The 21,546-nt window shown below is 40.7% G+C and overlaps 1 long non-coding RNA gene across 2 annotated transcripts in view; it reads right to left on the bottom strand.

The window, feature by feature from the left end:
- Positions 1-934: 934 nt before the first annotated feature.
- Positions 935-21,546, bottom strand: part of LOC112981720 (uncharacterized) — a 62,819-nt gene continuing 42,207 nt past the window's right edge. For both annotated transcript variants that reach the window (XR_003258790.2, XR_010389904.1), the window contains 3 exons: positions 3,840-4,022; positions 2,003-2,185; positions 935-1,374 (listed from right to left, as the gene is read on the bottom strand). This is a non-coding gene — a long non-coding RNA (uncharacterized LOC112981720). The remainder of the gene's footprint in view (positions 1,375-2,002; positions 2,186-3,839; positions 4,023-21,546) is intronic.

Here is a 21,546-nt window from a genome sequence, read left to right as displayed (position 1 = left end):
TTTCAGCCTGAACGGGTGCTGACAGCGGTGCCGAAGAAGTGAAGAAACAAAGCAAAGCGAAAACAGAAACATGGGCCAGCTTGGCCCAGCGGGAAGAACATCTGCGATGAGGAGGAACATCTGGTCAGTCCTATAGCACCCGGGAAGCATAGTGCAAGGCGGACATGAGGAAGCACAAACATTACTGACTTTAAAAAAGACTCTACTAGCCTAGCCCAGCCCAGCCCAGCCCAGCCTAGCCCAGCCCAGCCCAGCCCAGCCACAGCGGCCTTCAAAAGACTCAGTAATGGGCTCAACTCCTTTTACAACACATTTGCTCTTTCTCCCGAGAAACACCATCAGAGGTGTTTCATCGCTCATCAATAACCTCTTCCACAGGGGGAGGGAAGTTCAGGCAATAGGAGGAGTGGAAATAAGGTTGACCTGCTTTGTGCGGGACAGACACGCGGACACCGGCACCACTGCGCAGTCCTTCCCCTGCGCTTGTCCACCCTCTCCATGCCCAGCACAGCCCCGCAGAAGCCCACCAGCCAGGAAGACCACTGCTACTGCCATGACAGGTCTTGGTGCATCTGCATTTTTTAATAATATGCTTTATCCTAATCTGCTATATGAGGGTTGATTTTTATGCTGATATGGTCTTGCATATCTGGAGCTCTCTCATAATTTTACCTTTTTCTACACTGAGCTTCCCCAAAACCAAGATCACTTCTATCTTAAAGTGCTCCTAAAAAATTTGAAGTGCTCTATTAATTTTAAATTGCTCTACATCATGTCTGCTTAGAATCCCAACTGCTTTTTCACACAAAAAATATTAAACTATAAAATGCACATCTGCAACATAACAGCTACCCAGCTTTTTTGATTTCAAACATCAAATTTCTCTCCTTTTTCTTTACCTTCAAAAGAAAATAATGCTCTGGGAGAAAAATAATATAACAACTCATCACACATTTTATTGCAAGCCTCCCTCTATTGAAAACCTTTTAGGTATGTCACAGGACCAAATATATTTTATGTCTACCAATTGGTAGCACATAGCCCAGCCCATTAACCCATTGACCTCAATAAATTATGATTTCCTAGCAAGCGCTGTATTACTCAAAGCCCAACACACCACCAGGCCGGTACTGAGGGTTAGCAGTACTCCCCAGGATTTTTTGCAAGGAAACTTCTGAAACAAGACTCCTGTCTTGCAGGTGGGCGTTTCGGAGAGGCAAACAGCAGCTCCTCATCCCCAGCCGTGAGGGTCCTGCCAGTGCTTGGAGAGAGCTGAGGTCTGCGCAGCGCAGTCCCGGCTAGCGGCTGCTCTAGCTGTCTCCTGCCATCTCCATCTGCTCTTCGATGACTTCAAATGGGTGTTCCTAAAAGGAACTTGTTGAGCAAAAGACAAAAGCTCTGCTTACTAAAAAGATATCGCTGACTCAATATACTGGGTATACTTCAGGCCGATTTTTAGGAAAGATTTTCTAACTTAAGGCCTATCATTTCTTCCACTTGCACGGTAACTCAAAGCGCTAACAAGTGGGTTCACTGTCAAAGTCATTTTATCTTGTGCTATTGTATCTCAAGTACATTAGATTAATCTATCAAAAGGTCCCCGCTCCTTTAGTTGGGGATCATAAATATATACAAATACAAAAAACATGCCCTGAATATCCCATGCATCAAGCACTTTGAGATCCATATATATTTGCTACTTTGCCGTGCAGATATAAAACCGCCTGAGTGATGGGATGAAGCAATAACCCTTCCTCTCTATCATTCTTTATCACTGGAGTAACTTGGGAGGTACTGATTATTTACACACAGTTTATCACAGTAAGCTCCTTTTGGGATATTTTCCAAGTAACAAATTTAAGTTAAGTTCTGTGAGTTTAAATTAGAGCTTGGTCTCTGCGTACACTCTGCCCTTCAAAGCATCTTTCTCTATTATGGGAGCGGCTTGGCTCCTGCTGGGGATGCAGGCAGGAGCCGTAGGTCACTTCTCATGAAACATTACCTGGCACATGTCCAGCTGCCAGGAGTTATCCGCACTGCCTTCACCGATTCCATTCGGAAAGGCGCAGTCTCAGTTTCTTGTCCGATTCGGCTGGATCTCCCTGTCTTCCCTTTCGCCTGTCCATAAGCGTTGAGTTTACAGGGAGTGGGACTGAGATAACCACCATCCCACCTGCGTACGTCTCTGCAGGGAGGGAAGCATTAGCAGGTTATTGAAGCAAACGAGATTTATTCCTTGAAAAAAGGATGTGATGGTTTTGTACCTGCTGTAATAGAAGGATACCTTTACCCTTTTAAATAATTTCCCTTTTACAGCATCACAGAATAACCCGTATTATTGAATGTTGGAGCCTGTACGACTTGTACATCCATATAAATTCAGTGTGGTTTGCTCTCCTGCAGACTTGTCTGATGCCCTCACTGTTTCTATCCGTGTGCAAGCCCTGTCAGGTGAAGCTGTTTCCAGTCTCAAACCAGACATATTCATCTAAGGGCAGTTAAACACTTTTTTGCTCTACTAAAAGGGCAATTTCTATGGAAAAGGCATGTTTTTTGCTTCAAATGAAATTAGCAATCCATTATTCATTGGATCGCAGCTTTATATAAGGCCCATGCAAGTGTACTAGCAGCATCCTAGACGCAGAACCCGAGCAGGGCCACCGCGGAAAGGACACCTCGCTGGACACTGCTTGAAGTCACACTGGCACGTGGATATGACAAGGTGAGGGGCTCACGTGACACCCATCAGATATATAAGAACAGAAACTTAATCCTAGCCCCTTCTGCACCCTTCCGTCCTGCCCCTAGCATTAATTTGGTTCTGAGATATTATCTGAAGTTAGAAGCAGTAGCTTTATTTATGCAGTATCACATCTTACAAATAGAAAGCGTTAGCCTAGAAACATTGCAGCGAATCAATACCAGCAAAACTCGAGGGGAACTGGGAATTACATCCACCTTTGGCTGAGGAGGAGCCAAATGCAGCGCTCCACATGCCACTTCCCTGCATAAAATAGACCGAGTAATTTCCCAGATGGCCTTTTACGCAGCTGAGTGTCCATCAATGTCTTTATGCCTTTTCCCACAGCATCGCAGTGTAACCTGTTGCTGTAACTCACAGCCGTACTGCATATTTCTTCTATCTAAGTTCTCAAGTATGTTATGGGAAAGTTATGAGGAAGGAAGTTATGGGAAGTTACGGGCTCGTTTCCTCCGGCAGCAGAAGCAGTATTACATTTCAGTTAAGCCATCGCTGGTACAAAGCCTCTCCACCACTCTTGCAATTCTCTGCTCTGCAGCTCTTTGTTCAGAAGCCTGGACCCCAAGTCTGCCCATCTCCCTTCTGCAGGACACTTGAAGCAGAGCTGCTGTATCAAACTGCCCACTCTGTCCCGTCCTCCGCAAAGCCCGGGCTAACTCCACGTGGCCTCGGAGGGAGGGAGGGAGGCAAAAGCTTCCTGTACCCCCCCGTCGGGTCAATAATACATTTGCTGGATGCAAAACATGTGGTTATATTGGGTTTCGTTAAGCAGTTTCCTAATAAAGGGCAATGCATGCTCAGCCTTCATAGTAACTCAGATGTGACACAAATAATACAGCAAATAATTACAATGACCTTTCGCTCACCTCAAATTTAAGCAAAGGTTAAGCTGCCCTTTAGAAAAGTAAATATTTTCTGTAGTCAAATAAGTGTGGACACCTTTAGAAACAAGGATGTATTGCCAAACTAAACTAAACTGAAAACGGTTACAATAGAATAATTTCAAAACATAAAGAATGCAAGGCTCCTCAGAATAAACAGCAGCCAGACATCCTGGCATCTGCTACCATTAACTTACCTTACAACGCTCGCACTGTGCGTCTCCATATGTTTTCCAAGAACTGTTGCTTGAAATTTCTGTCCAGCAACAGCAGATAGCAGAGAGAAATATTAAAAATAAGAAAGTGCATAATCTCCTCGCCCCCTTAAATCCGGTAAACAATTTATCTTCGATTTCATACAGCAGAATGGATCCGTGGACCTTTAAGTAATTAAGAAACAGACACTGAGTCTTAAAAAATAAACTTAACGGAAAATTTCACATAGTGGCCAGGAAATGGCTCATAGGTTTTATTTAGGTCTCCTAGTCCAAGGCTTAGCTGTTAGCTAGATAAGAGCCAGGTGTGTTTTACACATCTAATTTGTTTAGTCTGAAGCTAATTCAAACAGCACTTTTTAACTACAAGTCTGCAACTCACTTTTAAAATCTAAATCCGGGATCAATGTGCGTCCCTGAGGGAGAAGGAACACCTTCGAGGAGGGACCTTCGCATTTATTTCTCCTGTGCTTGGTTTGGGAGCTGGGGTCTTCCCCCTGCTCTTAGCTGTCTTAACATTACATACCCTAAAGACAACTGGTGAAAGCTCGGTGTAGCCCAGCGCAGCTGATGTGCCTTTAGCAATTTGCCTGACACAGAGGCAAAGGGAGAAGCACATCCAAGGGCACTTTGGGGAGTTTGGGCCCAAACAGCTTCTCCTGCTGACTGCATGGTGAGCGGCCAGGAGCCGCTTGGAGAGGCCCATTTTTTACTCCATCGGTGATCTCCTGTGGCCGGGAGGAGCGGGGGCAGCTCTGCGCTCGCCCAGCCCCGGGCCATCCCCGCGGCGGAGCAGGCAATTGCAAAACGGCTGGAAAACAACCACTTCATGCAGGGAGAACAGCAGGGTCAATTTGGCAGTAATGGTTGTAATGTTGTCCCTGTCCAACGCAGGACAAATATCCCACAACAGACATTCATCACTGCACTATCGACTAAGCCTACTTTCAGACTCCAAGACTTCCAATCATATCAGCATAAGTAATATTCAGCTTTAACTGTACTTGCCTTTTGACATGTATTAATCATGTGCTTCTCTATTTGATCTACTAAAAAAGATAGTCGAGGAATTTACACCCTGTTACGTATTCATGAACAAGTTGTGCCCCTGAATTTTAACATGCTCTGCCTTAAACTATTAGCTGTATATCTGCTTTATGTGATGTTCCTACATAAGCTGGCAGTCCATCAATTTAGTGTCCATACATTTCTTTGAAAGCTGTATTATAATTAGAGCTTAGGTTAATACTATTCAGTAACCATAAAACAGACATAAAATAATTATAACTCATTTAGTGAAATTAGAAAAAGAGCAATTATTAGACTCCCATTGTGAGGCTTTGCTGTGAGGGACAGATAATCTATCTGCAAGATGTACTTTAAGAACACCATTTTGAAAGAAATAAACTAGATAAATTACTGTTTTGTTTTGGTTTAAGAAAACTTAGACTGATAAATATGAGTTCAACAAACGTAAAGGATGTGTGTAAGGGAAGTGAAAGTTCTACTGCAAGAAAAGAGATTAAAATATTTATATGATGCTTTCCTGAGAGTACCTCTCAGGATGTTGTGAAGCTGTATTCGTTAATACTTGCGAGGCATAAAACACAACCGTGATGTGCACACAGGCCTATAAACCGCTACAGTTAAACAGGAGGATGTGCACACGTTCATCAGGAGGGACCGAACTCGCTCCGAGTTTCACCGATGCTAAAATTTCCCTCAACACACTTCAATTACGAGGTTTCTGAAAGCCATAATGAAGTTTTTGTAGATGTTTCTGAAAAGGCCTATTTCTCATGCTCTAAGCTCCTAGCATGCTGAGTTACCCAGTTACATGGGAAGAAACTACTTTTTGGTAGGAACACACCTTCCTCGCTGAAATACAGCTCAAGAGAGGATCAAGCTGACGGCTTGCCTGTTTTTTCATCTTTGGGCTAGGGATTAGGACAGCAATCTTTTAGAGGAATCTGAAGAACCAGCAACCAAAAATAGTGGCTCTTCAGTTGGAGAAAGTTGAGATCTTCTGGGTTCACGCTGGGCGACTGTCCAGCTACTGCATGGCTGGATGCAGAGCCTGCAATGTCCGTATTGCCGAGTCTTCTCGAGGTGATGGGGATTGCCTCCCAAAATACAGGATTTGTGCATATTGGAATCGCAACCTTCTTTTTTGGCCTATGGGACACTTTTAGCAGCAGGGGTTCACGTATGGCTCAATCTCTGCGACGTGTATGGAGGTGCCACCTTGCTCACCTCAGCAGAGCATCACAAAAGCCAAATGTGTAATTTCTGTGAAAGGAGGGTGAAGACTCCAAGAAAAATGCTCCACCATGAGCCCTAACCCCCTTGGCACTCAGAGCCCCAGCCCAAGAAGCCAGACCAGAGTCACCGGGAAACGATGGGCCCAGGCGCCAGCCCCGTCATACACCTTGCGTTACCATAGGGCAATTAAACAAGGCAGAACCTGCAAAGACTACTATTGCTCTCTGCTGATATTAAAAAACATAAAGAATAAGACACCAAGTATATTTAAAATGCCTGTAATTTATTCAAAAGAATACTGCCCTGCTATTTTTCCTTGCTTTTAGGGTCTGCACATTTATACTTTCACATATATTCATATTTTCAGTCTTGTCTCTATAATCGAGAGAGACAGAAAGAAGTAAGTCTCTACTCTGAGGCTGATCTTAAAAGCTAGAGGTGAAAACATCAAATGTCACACAACACGGCAAAAACTTAATGGCTATTAAATTCTTTATTTCTTTAGGATAATTTCTCTAGAAAGCTTTTGAACTTCCAAAGAATCCTGTGAATTCCTCCTTACTTAATTTATACTGTGCTAGAAATGAATCAGAACCAAACCCAAGCCATTTCGTATTTACACACAAAAGTAGAAGCACATATAAAGTCTTTTTTTCTTTTTAGTGCATGTGTGATTGTATTAAGGCTTGTCTGTGCTCATGTAAAACCTTATTTGCTGCTTTACACCGAAACATAATTTCTTGTTAAATGAACCCTAGGAAACAGAAGTCTGATGAGAGAAATACATCACTAACAGCACTTGCAATAGTGGAAAGGGTTATGTTTTGCTTACAGTTTAAATAGTGTAAATGTACTGCTGTAACTGTAGAAATGGGGGAATGACCTGACTTCATTGCTAATTTGACTTTCCAAGTGACTAGTAAATTCTCCTATGTTTCCTTTTAAACAAAAACAAAAGACAAGTTCAGAGAACTGGTACCTCTGACAGTTCTGAAAGACAGGAAAAAAATGAATGACGTTCTCCAGAGAGTATTTTTCTGTCACTTAAGCAGTTTACATATTTCTCTATTTTTACTGTAGTTTTCTTCTTCCGATCACCAGGGATCGTATGTGAGTTTAGGGTCATGAGGGCTCTGTCTAGTGCCAGACAGATTCTGCTGCAGTCAGATTTTTCTGATGACAGCATGAAATTTTTGGAATGCACTGGTGAGTTGGGTGACTATTGTTAGGCTGTCATTAAAAAGCAAGAAAATAAACCATCCTTTTCGTTTAATGCTGGCAAGCCCTGGGTTTTAAATTTTGTGAAATATAGCAGGATTTCTTAGAAGAGCCAGCAAAAGTAGCAAAGAAGTTTAATAATTAGTATTCCAAAAAAATATCCCAACTGATATTTCCCATTTCCGTCAGGCATGAGCGAAAGAAGAGATTTCTTCAGCGTTATGAGACAGGGAACGATAATTGGGGAAGAAGCAAACTAAAAAAGCAAATGATGAATATGACCTTTTTTCCCTTCTTTCTGCCTCCCTCCCCTTTCCTTTCAGTGTGCCAATCTGTTCTTGCCATCCTTGGGGAACACTGCTTGAACCTGCGCGTGTGAATTATAAGCTCTCTGTACTGTACGTAGCAGTTGTTAAGGATCAACTGATTAACCATTTTATAGAAGATTTAGAGGACTCATTCCAATTTTTACAACTCCATGTGGTTTTTAAATATTGTAATGTTTTCAACCAATATGTTTTCTGCCTCCCAGCTGTAAAACAATACCTATTGGCTTGGGGGGAGGGAATTTATTTTTATATAATTTTGTTATAATACAATTTTTCCATGCTACTAACAGCATCTTCTGGGAAAGAATAAAAAAGTCTCAAGATAAAATATCAGGCTCTTCATTCTTAGCTCACTCACTTAGGTCAGTGTATTGCAATAGTCCAAACATTAGGTATCACAGTATAAGCTGCACAGTCTAGAAAGGGACAGATTATGGGATTTATGAATTTGCTTGGTTCTGTTGGTTTAGTGAGACCCTTAACATTTTGTTACATTCTTTCTTATATTTAATATCCTGTGTATTTTTAATGGAAAAATAAAGAGCTAATATAAAATATGTCAAACTCAGAAGTCTTCTCTGCATGGGCACTTTTAATTGTATTGTAATGCACGTGGTTTTATATCAAAAGACTAGGGACAATAGACAGTTTTGCACAGCATGGGCCAAATTCATCCCATCTGTGGTTTTTAACACCAGTATTTTCTTTTGGGTTGACTTTGGACCCCACTCTACAAATGACTCAAAAAACTGCAGGGCAAAAGCTAACAAGTGGAAAAAATTGACCTAAACAAAGCAATAAATAATTTTAACAGAGGTGGAGTTCCTCGGGGAGGTGTTCTGAGCACCTTATTCCAAAAGTGAAGTGAATACAAGCAAGCATTTCAAAGCCTAGCCTTTAAGTCTGGCCTTTAGACACAGTGATTAGGTCCTGAAAGAAGGAGATCCTACCTGCCCTTTAACATTTTTCCAATGACCCTAGAAGGAAATGCTTTTCTGCAGAAAGTTGGGTGGTGTTTCTTGTGCATTGTATGGACCTAAAATTCTAACAGCTGATTTTTAATAGTTTCTCTATTGTTTGGAAAAAACTCAGAATGCATGGAACTGATTTATTCTGCTTTTGTGTCTAGCAGCCACAGAAACATATCAAAAACAACCAGAGGTTTTGCTTATCCTCATGGAAAGCAGAGTAACATATCATTTTGAACAAAACTCTGGAGAAAATTCTGAAAAAATATAACCATAGCATGCAAAAATTAGATCTTTACTTCTTCTGCTGAGCTCTCTGCAATTGCTATATTCTTTCACCCCATGATGTTCCTACCATTCCTTCAGCTGTACAGAGAATTTTCCCGTTTACGGAAATGGACATGAATCACTACCACTGTCACTAATAACGTTACAATACGGTCACATTAGCATACTATAATATTTAATACGATATAAATTATAATTATACTATTTTAATTTCAACTAATAGTATCTAATGTAATATAATGGTCTAATAACAAAAACAGTAATACTAAAGGTCCTGTGAAGGAGTGAACATGCTGTTTTGACTAATGTAAAATGCACACTTAACTATTGATTTCACAACAGAAACTAAGTAATACCAAACAGTAACAATTTACCTCATATGCCCTAACCAGGACAATTTTAGCTTGGTTTATCCTGCTTCCTCTGTGAGCTAAGCTAAATTAAATTACTTCACATTTGCCACAGAGCACATACATGGGTATTTGCTGCAGATACATTGACACCCAGGTAACTTGTGTCTGAGCTCTAGATCAGGCTTCATAGATCCTTCTTAATTACCACTGCAGCATCTTCATGTCACTGCAAATAGAAAAGTTGCTAATTAAGACCTGATCAAATACATGATCCAATCTGGGATGCTGATTTCTGCAAGCCAGCACTCCTCTTACTGAACCACGCTTGAAGTACTGACTTACCAACTGCACCTGGGTCTCCCTCTGATCTAGTCAGGAGGATCGCCTAAGGAATAGCCCAAAACCAGGGCCATTCGGTTAGGATGCAGAAGACCCACATCCAAATTCAAACCTGAATCACAGCAGGTGCTCGAAAACGCTGTCTCCTGCCATCTCTTTTTAGATTAGGAAAAGCGTCTCCCATCCAACCTCTTTGGACCACATATTCCATCTGGCAACTTTTCCACAGGACAGTTCTTGCAAACTCGTATGCACTAACAAATACATTTGGTTTCTGACGCAAAAATCTTTACCTAAATAATACCCAACGAGCTCTACAGAGAGCTCCTTCGGAAGGCAACGGGAGTTGTGGAAGGGAAAAACGTAAGGGAAGAACTTGGATGCAAGTACAGGCTTGTGTTATCAGCACTTGGACTTACATGCGGATCACTTATAGGCTATTTTCCCATACTAAGTCAGGAAGTTTTCTTCCTAACTTCGTATTTCTCCAAGTGGAACTTCGAGGTTCCCGCATGTACCAATCTGGATGGCATCACTGGAGCCATAAAGACTAGTAAATCGTACAGAACTGCCAGGAAAAAGGACAGGAGAATCTACAAGTATTAATCTAACCATACCTGTGAATCTTGCACAGTCTGTATCAAACACGTTTCTAGCCAAGATCTCTCCATTCTTTCTGCAATCTTCTCTTACCTCCAAAACATCACGTCAGTATTTCCCCCCACCACTCGTTAACTTAAATTTCCCATTACCAAAACACGGATTGCAAAGGCAATCAATGTCTTCTTAATCCCTTTTAGCTGATGAGATTGTAAGCATCTGCTGTACCTTTCAGAGAAAAACATCAAAAGCTAAGGTTTCTTATGTACATGTTCTCAACATCACAAATAATTTCTATCACACTATTTTTCCTGATAAGTTGTTCCAAGTATTTTTTTACACTAGTAGGAATTTAATAAGATTTTACCTTTGAGTGTTATATTTGCATGTCTGTTAAAAAAAAGGGGGGGGGGGGGGAACACAAGCCCCTAAACTGATGGAAAAAGATGTGCAAACTTGAGGATACCATCTCATGAACCTTTGAATCAGAGCATCACCCACTCTGTTACAAAGATTTTTCACAGTGGGTTTGATGGTTTTTAGCTTCCCGCTGCCTTGGGGTACGTAAAAGGGAACATCTCGCAAGGTGCACGTCGACTCGATACGACCCCGCTGGCTGCGAGGAGCGGCTCTGCGCAGGGAAAGCTGCCTGGAGCGTGGAAGGGTGCTCACGAGTCCAACTCATCTGCTTGATTGCTCAGTTACTGCTTATTTATAAAGTGTTTGCCACATATTTACAAAGGAGCTACATGATTACAGGGATCCCGAAACAGGAAGCGCTGCCAAATTATATAGCTATAAAAGCGAATGGAGAATCAGAGTGAAGGTCGGTATGTCCGCGTCTAAATATAACAAATCCTGCACAAGATTAGGAGACGCGAGTGATGCATTCGGAGTCGGAGGTATCGCCCGTCCTGCTTGTACCAGATAAATCACTCCTGTATTTCCCCTCTCCAAGACTAATCTGTTGTGTTTTGCATAAAACTGAGCTCTGTGTTACATCCTGCACTCTCTGTATCTTCAATGTCAAACATATATTAATCAGCTTATTAGACGTTGCTCAGATTGTACTTCATCTTCAAATTTATTCACAATTTTCCTTGACTTTATCTGGAAGACTTGGTCCAATCCATATTATGTCTTACCTTTTGGCTGTTAACATTGATAGCATCTTTTTTTATTGGACTCTTGATGCCCACTGATGTTTTATGCATAATGATGCTCAAATTTAATTGAGCTGTAAGCTTCAGTTTAATTATGAGCCTTCATGATACCTTCAGCACTTTTTCTTCTCTGATTACTGTAACTGGTTCTCTATAACCCCTTTTAAAATCCTTCATCTATTAAACCACTAGTAGACAAGTCATTTTTAGGAGAAAGTCTAATTAGACTATCGCAATTATCTTAATGCATCCTCAGTATTTAGAAAAAAAAAAAAACTTACTGAAATGCACCTTGTGGAATATTCCAAACATTCACATTTAATGATCTGATTCACACTGCATGTGTCTTGTGCTCGAAAATTATGTGGAGAAAGAGAAGTCATCTCTTTGGGTAAATTTTCTGTTCATTAAATTCCCCACATATTTTATAGCTTTAACTTTCAGACGTGTTGTGTTATTCTACTCCTTTCTGTGTATGAGCCTGTTTCAGAGTCAAAGGGAGAAGTGGAAAATGAAAAATATCATAATAGAAAAATAATTTATCTGAAGCATCATTTTAAACAGGTACATAAATTGCATTTCTTTTACACAATTCATTTACCTGTGGCTATAATATTGTTTATAAGAAATATAACATGATTATGAAGTATTCAATAAGATCAGCTTTGCCAAAAGTCTGATAGTTTTTTGTGGAGCTGGAAGTTTAGAAACCCTGATGACACCTATTTCAGTAAAAATTAGAAAGGAAACTATAGTAAAAATATGCAGGCACTATTTAGTCAGTTTTAAATTATCTACGAAGATTAACACTTTACAATAAATTTCTTAGAAAAAAGCAAATAAATAAATGAAGTAGAAAGCACCATCACTTAAATGAGTTTGGATCCCAAATCCTCTGGACTTTTGCTGTAACAGAGATTCCTAGTTAATTAACATACTTGAAAATGTTTCCTGAAATTTTGACTAAAGGTATCGAAAGAAACTAATTAAATAGTATTCAAAAGCTCAAAGAAAAGATATTTGACCTTCAAATTCCTTTGATGATTCTTTTCATTTTTCTCTTTTTAAAAATATCTAAGGAATTCTGTAAATTTTACAGCTATTGCTCTAGTACTCAAACCCTAACAGTAAGATAATGTCACCCTAAGAAAAAAGTACAGCCTACTGAGTGTGTGTGTGTGTGTGTGTGCGTGTGTGTGTGTGCGTGCTTGGGGAAAGAGCTGTACATTGTCTGTTTTTCAGCTCAGTCAGACTTAAAAATCAAATAATAGCTAAGCACTCTATTTTTCTATGTCTTAATGTTGTTTGTGTTAATAGTACACTGCGATTTATATTGGCATATGCATTGTGAACATGGAAAATAAAGATAAATCCATTTTAAAAATTAGAAGGACAAGGGCCAGCATTAAGGTTGAGTTTTCAGTCTTTAGTTTCAATTTCCTTACTTTTTATTGTATAATCATAACCTTAATGTTACATGAGTTACACGTGTGAAATAGTCCTTTACTTAGTATATTGCTTTCCTCTTCAGGATTAGTCACTTGTTCCCTAATCTATATACTTGTTTTCTGCAACAGGGATCTTGATGTTTTTTTTCCATTTCTTCACTTGATGGCCATGTAATTATCTGCCTGTTTGGTTAAATTCCTGAATTTGGGATCAAATAAATGTCTTGCATATAAATGGACAAATCAAGGAACATATCAATTCCAAATCAGTGATTTGTCTTCTTGTATTATAGGGTACTTTCTCTAAAGGCATCACTTTACATTATGTACTTCACCAAATGCAAGACTGAGCTTGCAATTCTTGAGATTGCTAAAATATTCTGCTATGCCTATCCAAATAGCATGATATTGCTGAAACAATTCTTATGAAGGACAATTGTGGTTGCCTAAGGAAATGCAGTATACAAAAGTTTACAGCTTATCAGCAAGGAAGTCGCATGATTTTTTTTTTTTCTTTGCTGCATTAGAGAAAAGAGCTGATACATTTCCTTGTCTTTTTCTGTTCCTGTTTTTTTTTTATTTGAGCTTTCTGCAACTGCAAAGCGGGAGTCAATAGTATAATTCAAGATCATGGCTGAATTTGCTCAAAGTGTATTAACATATTCATAAGAAACATATTTAAAATATTTAAAATCTCTACGACCCTCCTTTACCAGCCAGCTCTGTTTATCTCAGAGAAAGATACATAATTTTTCATTTACCAAAGAAATCCTCCCCATTTTTCTTTATCACCTATAAAGTGGTATATATGACTTTCTGTAATATATTTATATTGTTTATATCGTACCGTAATTTTTTAGGTAGGAGGCTTGTTTCTGCTTCTTCCAGGCCCATGGAAGGGAACAGGAAGTCTCGCCGCGGAGCTGCCCAGAGCCGGGTCCAGCAAGGCTCAGCCTGAGCCCGGACCAGCAGCCGAGCGAACAATAGTTGGTTGACAATTCTCATAAGCAGAAGCGCTTTTCTGCCAAACACGTTTGCAGCTGCCTCCCCATTTCCTAGGGAAGTAAAGGTGTTCCCCTGGACCTGCTTTGCAGATTTGCGATTATGCAAGTATCCTGGCCTTTCTTTGTAATGTATGCAGATCAATTCAGCCTCGTTAGTATTACCCCGTCCCCATTCCTGCAGTCTCGTGCCAGCCTCATCTGCGAGGGTCGGCAGCTCTCGGCAGCTGCACGTGCCAGCGTTCACAGCTGCTCTCGCTCTGCGCGCCGCTCTCCGCGGCGAGGTGCTCCTCGCTTCGCGCTGTCTGCTGCTCGCTGGATCCGACGCCCGCGCGTACCAGACGCCTTGCAGACAGGGACGCCGGCGGTCAGCCCGCTCGCTAGATGCAACGATTCCCTCCTACTCTCTTCCGAAGGAGGCGGCATTACTGCTAATCCTGAAAAAAACTAATTAACGAGCGTCTCCCGCTAGGCAGATAACGCTCTTGCACTATGCGTAACTGCTGCTCAAAGTTCGCACCTTTATTGCTTTTGCATTGCCTGTGCTCCAATATCTAGCGCTGGAGCAGCCAACAGAGCTTGCATTCTGTAGCCAGGCTGGTTTTTAGTACTTAAAGCAGCAGCTTAGATGTTGCACGAAGCAGAGCTGCAGTCTGAAGGTTGCAACCTACAGCACACATGAAAAAGCGTTATCCAGGTATTGCAATGCTATTGCAACACAAATTAACCACTTGCAGGCTGCCAAATGATTCTCAAGCCTTGTTGTACGGCCTACGTCTCCCTTCAGAAAACTTTGCTGAATAAGCTGTTCACTTCCCATAGTTATTCCCTCTTTGGAAGACACGGGCAAGGACACACGCAGGATCTTCTCTCCTCTCTGGCTGCTACTTTGGTGTCAAGAACCTGGGAAGGTTTCCAAAATGAACATCTGAAATCCCTTGAGAAAATGTCTTCTTCAGGAGAGACTTACTAAGCTAAAGCTTTCTGTATTGTCCTCAGTAAAGGCTAAACCGTGGCTTGGCCAAAAAGAAAAGAGAAATTTAAGCCACTTTTAGAGAAAATGGCATAAGTAGCTCCAAAGCTTGGAAGACGCAAAAACACGCATTCGAATTCAGACTAGAAACAAGATACAGCTCTCTAATAATTAATTACAGGAGCAATTCATGTGGATCTCCTTCACTCAAGGTCTTTAAATCAATTCACAATATTTTTCTAAGAGGTTATTCTCTAGTTCAGCAGACGATGCATGCTTGAGTTAGAAATGGCTGAGATCTACAACTTGTGCTCTGCAGAAAATCAGCCTAGAAAATTGCTAAGGTTTACTGTGCTTTTACAGCTATGATATTCTAGGCATAAAAAAATTTTACTTCTACAAGCTAAATAGTTATTGAGCAAAACCTTCCAACGTATGTATAGTATACGGTGGGGAAAATATTAAAAATCTATACCTGCAGTTGAACATATATTTTTTTCAATGTGGTAGAGCAGGTATGTTCACACCATAAACGTGAGTGATGGTTGATATACCTAGAATGTGTATATTTTTCAAAACATTCTTATACCTCCCTTAATACTTTGCCAAAAATGCAGTTTTGACAGGGGATGTAAATCTGCATGAATGAATAACTGCAAATATCTGTCAAAGTTTTGAAGGAATCGGAATCATCGTCTCTAAAACCAGGAGGAAAATAAGATCAGTAACTGGTTTACTGTGCCTTTAGGTGACTAATGGAACCAGCAGGTATTTCGCAGAGTTTATTCTTTGTCTGGACTGGACAAACGCTCCCAGTGCTGGATGCCCCAGTGCTCTGCTCTGATGTGTTTACCCTTTGCACTTCCCTCTCATTTCAAAACGTCAGGAGGCAAAACACACTTCTTATTCAGTCGGCACCAAAACCTGAGATTCAGCTACCAAAACCAGCCTTTTTCTCTTTGCTTGATTCCAAGTATTTGAAACAAACCCTTCTGCGTCTCAGTCAGGAGTCCCAATGACCCCTTGCACTGTCAAGTGGCCAACGCTGAGGACACCAAAGACCACGGAGGCGAATGACTCAGAGCCCGACAGCCGAAGCCTTACTCGGGGAGGTGGCACACTGTGTCCTCGCAGTCCCCAAGCCGGAAGAGAACTGAAGTCAAGCTTCTCACATTTTGGCTGAGGGCTCTCACCGCTTCATTTTCTTCTCAGCTGGAAGCGTTTTGCACACTCACAGCAGTTTGGGGATGACTGCAGCCGTATTTTTTCACCCCCAGCTATGGAGTACCCTCCTGGCAGCTGCTTCACCCTCTCTGGGCCCTGGAGCAGTTGGTCCCACATGAATTTTTCACATGGTACCTTTAAATTAATAGTGTCAGATGTTGTATTAGGTCAAAGTAACGTTAAGCACTATTTCTCTGCTTCGATATCAAAAAACTGAAAACTGGTAAGTTGGGAAAACCAGCAGATTTGTTTATTTTAGGGCCTGCAGGGACTATTCCTATCCCCCTTCTAACATGCTAATAGTATGTCCAAATGCATTTGATTCAAGACTAGATTTTCCTAAGCAATATACACTTCATAATTTCCCAAGAAAATATTTACTTAAAAACGTACAGGAAAAATATATTTCGTGGGGAAAAGGCTGCCGAATTTAAGCAGCCTGGCAAAATACCATGTTTTGACTGGCATTTTACAGTTATTAAGACACTGTTACTGTATTTTTCATAACTTTTAATAACATGTTTCACTTCTGGTTTATACAATAAACCTCTCAATCACTTGATACTGAAATCACCCTCAAAATTTATTTCCTTCCATCAAGCATATGAACCAGTTTGTTATTTATAGGATAAATGTTATTATTGTAGGGTTTCCCATGGAAGCTGACTGCCCACTGCTTACTGATTGACTGACTTTGGAAAAACAGGATTACTATGATTTATTTTAAGACAGTATATGAAGAAATTCATAACCTTTAGAAGAAAAAGTGAGAAAATAAATCTAAATGAGTGGGGTTTCGCTTAAGACCTCGTCTCACTCAGTCCTTTTGATCTTATTTCTCTTTTTATAAGGGGACAGCAGTATTTAAAAAAGGCCAAATTTAATACTTCTTACTGCAAATACATCCGAATGACCTCTGACAAAGCTGCAAAGTCAGGGTCAAACAGGCAGCTGAGGACCTTGCTATGTGCCAGGGACCTCTTGGTTATCGCCAGTCAGTGGAAGACACTTCTGCTTCTCTTCTCGTCTATACTGCCAGCTGTCCTACCTCCTGCAGCCCAAGGTGTTACTTATCCTGTGACCCTTCGGATGCTCTGGAGAATGCTCTGGGAGTTACACCGCTCCTCCAGGTGCCCCACTGGCCTGGCGGTAGGTCGACGACATGAAGAACGTTGCTGTTATCCAGCTACTTTAAATCAAAAGAAAATTGAGCCAAACTAAGGTAAAATACTGATTAAAAAAAATCGTTCTCTTGAGAATAAATGACACAAAAGATTATGGAAGATGCAGGTGAAGAAAGCAAAGAAAATCCACACTGCTGCAAGTCACAAGTTAATTAGAAAGTCATCTCCCCTGTGCCGCTGCCTTGCTGTCCTCTCCGGACAAGGGGGCGGTCAGCATCTCCTCTGCGCACACCTTTGGTCTCATCAGAAACGTTCACCTGCAGAAGAACACACCCACCCAGCACACACCACCTCCAAACCCTCGCTGCAGCTGCGTAAGCCAAGTGGAAAAGAGAGGCAGAAGTTTTTTCCAGTGACTGATGAAAATCAGGATGCGTCTCTGACGCACACCAAGGTACTTGGGTATGCCTGAGCCCGCCAGAGGAACCCAAAAAGTATGTCATGATCGCACTTAGAGTAAATGTCTTGGCGTCTCCTAGCTCCTCTTCTTTCTGGGTGTGTGGGGTGGGGTGGCGGGAGTATTTCAGACCCAGATTTTTCTTTTTAGGACATGTGAAATTGTGTATGTCCTACATCCCTAACGGCTGTGACATTGTATGGACTCACACCCAAAGAATGGATGGAATAAGTGAAACTGTGATCCAACAAAACAAGAGGAAAGAGGAAAGAAATTACAAGAAAATTAAACAGATCACTTTTAGATAAAATATAAAAGACGACAAGAGCCTTGTAGAATTATATTACTTCTCTCTTTCTACTGGAAATACCTCTCTTGATAGGGTCTAAGATTGCAGTTGCTTTTTCTGTAATAGCTTTGTATTGGTAGATCTCAGTCATTTTCTAATGCCCTTACTCACTCAGGCCCTTTTTTTCCTCTGTTGTTCTGTGTTGAGTGCTTCCAGTTGACAGAAAATTTCTTTTGCTAATAGCTAAATTTTGATAATGCTAAATTTCATCCCACTTAAACTGCTTCAGTGTTCAACATGATTTAGTTCTTCCTGTATATCTCAAACCAATTTTCAACTGGTGGTGTTCCAAAACTTTGTATTAGAAGAAAATTCCAGGCTTATTTATTTATTTAACAAAGATCATGAATGGAAATATTAACTAAAATAAGTTTCAAGAATGATCTTCGATCAGCTCTACTGTAATTGCTTTCCAACATGTCTCTCCACCTTTTAGTGCTCCCCAAAATGCAATTGCTTTAGCTGGTCCTGTAGCTATATCATAATTCTTCCAGCTCTTCTAGCCATTTTCCAGATTGTACCATATCAAATTCTTTCCTGAAAGAGTCTGAGTTAGATAAATGAGATTTAGCCTTAGAGGTACCTCAGATTTTCTATTTGACAAAGTTTGTGTACCTCTTAGCCAATACATTGGACGTGTAACGGTCCGCCACCTCTATCTGGTCATTTAGTATTTTGCCTATTGCACATAAGGTCATAAACAGACCTTTATAGTCCAGCTGGTATTTCTCCTCTAACCTCCCAGGCTGCAGGATCTGACTGTAAGTTGAGGGACTCAACGTATCTACAGGCAGTGCTTTTCCAAAAGGCCTGAATACTTTGTACTAAATAATAATTAGCTGGATCTCTCAGAGGGGCATAGAAGTATCACTTCTTGTTTATTCACTGCTTAGGAATCCAAATCACATCCCATCCGAAAAGACAGAAGCAGATATAAAGTCTTTGTACACCGCCTAGGACCTTGGGGACCCAGCTGAATTCATCCAGCTTCACCACACAACAAATGAGGGAGATGCTAAATTCAATAAATACATTTTCTGTTTTTGGTGATCTCTATATCTGCACATATGAGTTTAGATGTCCTTTTTAAATTATTTCTGAAGAAACCTGTCTTCAGTGGGGATGTCTACTGCGCTGCCTCTCCAGCACAGCATAGACAGCCAAGTTCTCTCTACACTACCTCAACCACATGTAAAAAGCAATTTAACTGCTTTGAAGAAAATAAGTGTTGATCTTTGTGAAAAGAGTAATAACTATGTTGAAGACAAGCTGCTCGCTGCTTCGCAAGCCCAAGGTGCCCCATGGTATCGAAACCATTGTGCTACATGGGCAAAACAGGCCTCAGAGACAGGGCTCAAAAATCTGCTCTCAAGTAAAGTGACGTTTCTGGCTCCATCTGCTGAAACACTTACCAATGTTAATGGCAGCTGAGAAGGGTTAGGGGAGGGGTTAAGCCACAAAGCTACAGACTGTGCATACTATAAATAAACTGAGTAGGTACAGCAAAATGTCCTAATTTTACCAAATTTTCATCTGAGTAAATGTAATCAGAGTTTTCGAACAAGTTAAGTTCACAAGGTAAGACTGAAATTTCTCCGTGCCAGATTCCACAAGTTAACACAACTACGTTGAACTTGCGTTACAAAAATTTCAGACACTGATTTAAAACTTCTGTTTTACGTGTACAAATCTTTTTAAGTCTGATTGCTAAAGTTTATATTTAGAAAATGTACAAACAATCTTGATTCCCAAAGCTAAACACAATCACCTCTTCTAGCAGTAAATTTTGCCCACCACTCACTCAAAAGCTGAGGTGTTTGGTGATTGCAACACTAGCATGCAGCATTTTCTAATCTAAAATTTGGCCACCTAAGTTAACTTTTGGTCTCAATCCCTTATACAATGGAAATTTCCACATGTACATGAACACTGTAGAGCAGAAGTCAGCTGGTACTCTAAGACGACTGCTTTTGATGCTTTTGGTCATTCTTCTGTCTTTTTCTGTATTTCACCTGGTAGCTGCCTCTATGTTGCCCAGTGGGATCCCTTTTGATGGATACTATTATGCTATGAATGTTACTAATAATTCCTAAGGTAACACAAGTTCACCTCCAAACTGTGTGCCAAAGGTTTACTCTTCAAAATAATTCTACAATGCTGAAAATGTATACAATTGTATCATATAGAGGGGTTTTAATTCATAATTCCATTCTGTGGATCACTATTATAGAAGCAGACTTCCAACTAATGACGTTGTGACCTCAGCTAAATAAGGATTCTGTATTTGGAAACTGAGAGCTTTAGTCTGTAAAGTAGTATAGACTGCCCAACATTTGCCACTTGCCGAATTCTTCTCTCAATCAACTTACACCAGCATAAAGCAGAATGGCTAAGACTATTGACTAGTAAGTCATTCATTTCATCTTATGGAAGTTATTACTTTTCTTCACGGTAAAGAAATATCTGAAAACATCAGAATTTTCATGAAATGATGCTATAAAGCTATGAAGTCAACCAATTCCCCACTTATTCACTACTTTTCCTATTCCATTATCTTTCTTCTGCTGCTCCATTTTAAACAGACTAAGTCTCTTTTTTGTATCTTTCCCTTTTTAATAAGAAAATGATGATGCCTCTTTACATTGGGACTGCTACAGTAGCTGGTGCTTAGCACCTACTGACTCAGAAGAAGAACTTTCCAGACTGGAAAATTGAGACTTTCCAAATTGAAAAAACTTGAAATTTTCTGCTTTGGAAAATGACAGGCCTCTGCTGTCACCAGGGTTAGTGGCAGAAATCTTCAAATCATGTCTGATGCAAACAGGCAAGACATCTTGCAAAAAAAAAAGGCACATTTGGGCAAGTTTGCCTTATAGTTCCTAAGGCACAAAGGAGCACGATGCCTAATCTTTGGCTATGCATAAGCTTCATAAACTGCCCAAGGGGTTGGCAGAAAGGGTCAGAAAAAAACACAACTACAACTATTTTCACACAAGAACACAGCTGGAGGGAGATGATGCCCTTCTTTCACATAGCATTGCCGTGTCTGGAGCACTTGGGAAGTAGTTTACTGTTTCTCTGGAGACTACCCTCAAAGTCAAGCTACAGATTAAGTTGGGTTGGGTTTGCCTGCTCTTCCAGACGGACTCTGGACTCTCCCGCTGGCAGATGAGCAAATGTTGAGAAAGAAAAGGGAGAGTCATAGGATAAAAACAGAGTATGCAAGAGGGAATGAGGTTCTTGTCCTAAAAATGCGAGTGCTCAGCACAAGGGCATGGATAAGATGTTCATGACTATCCTGCTATTTGCAGTTTTGATCCAGTGACTAAGCAATGGGGAACTGGCTAATTCAAACTCCAAGCAGCACGTCCTCTGCGCTCTGGCACAGGATGCAGCCAGCGTTGCAAAGCCAAACGCTTCCAAGCTTGTTGGTCTTGCAGAAAGCCAAACGCCTTTAACAGTCACACTGCTCTATTCTATCCTTTAGAAGTAAAGTGAAGTGAAGTAAAAGTCCGCCCAGTTTGTCAGATTCACCCGAGTTTCCTTTTGTACGCTATTCCAGTTTAAATAACTATCAGTTAGTCTTTTAAATT

Source organism: Dromaius novaehollandiae, chromosome 7 (assembly GCF_036370855.1).
Source record: "Dromaius novaehollandiae isolate bDroNov1 chromosome 7, bDroNov1.hap1, whole genome shotgun sequence".
Lineage (NCBI taxonomy): Eukaryota > Metazoa > Chordata > Aves > Casuariiformes > Dromaiidae > Dromaius > Dromaius novaehollandiae.
Note: the sequence above shows the minus strand (reverse complement) of the source record. Positions and strands in the feature narration are given on the sequence as shown.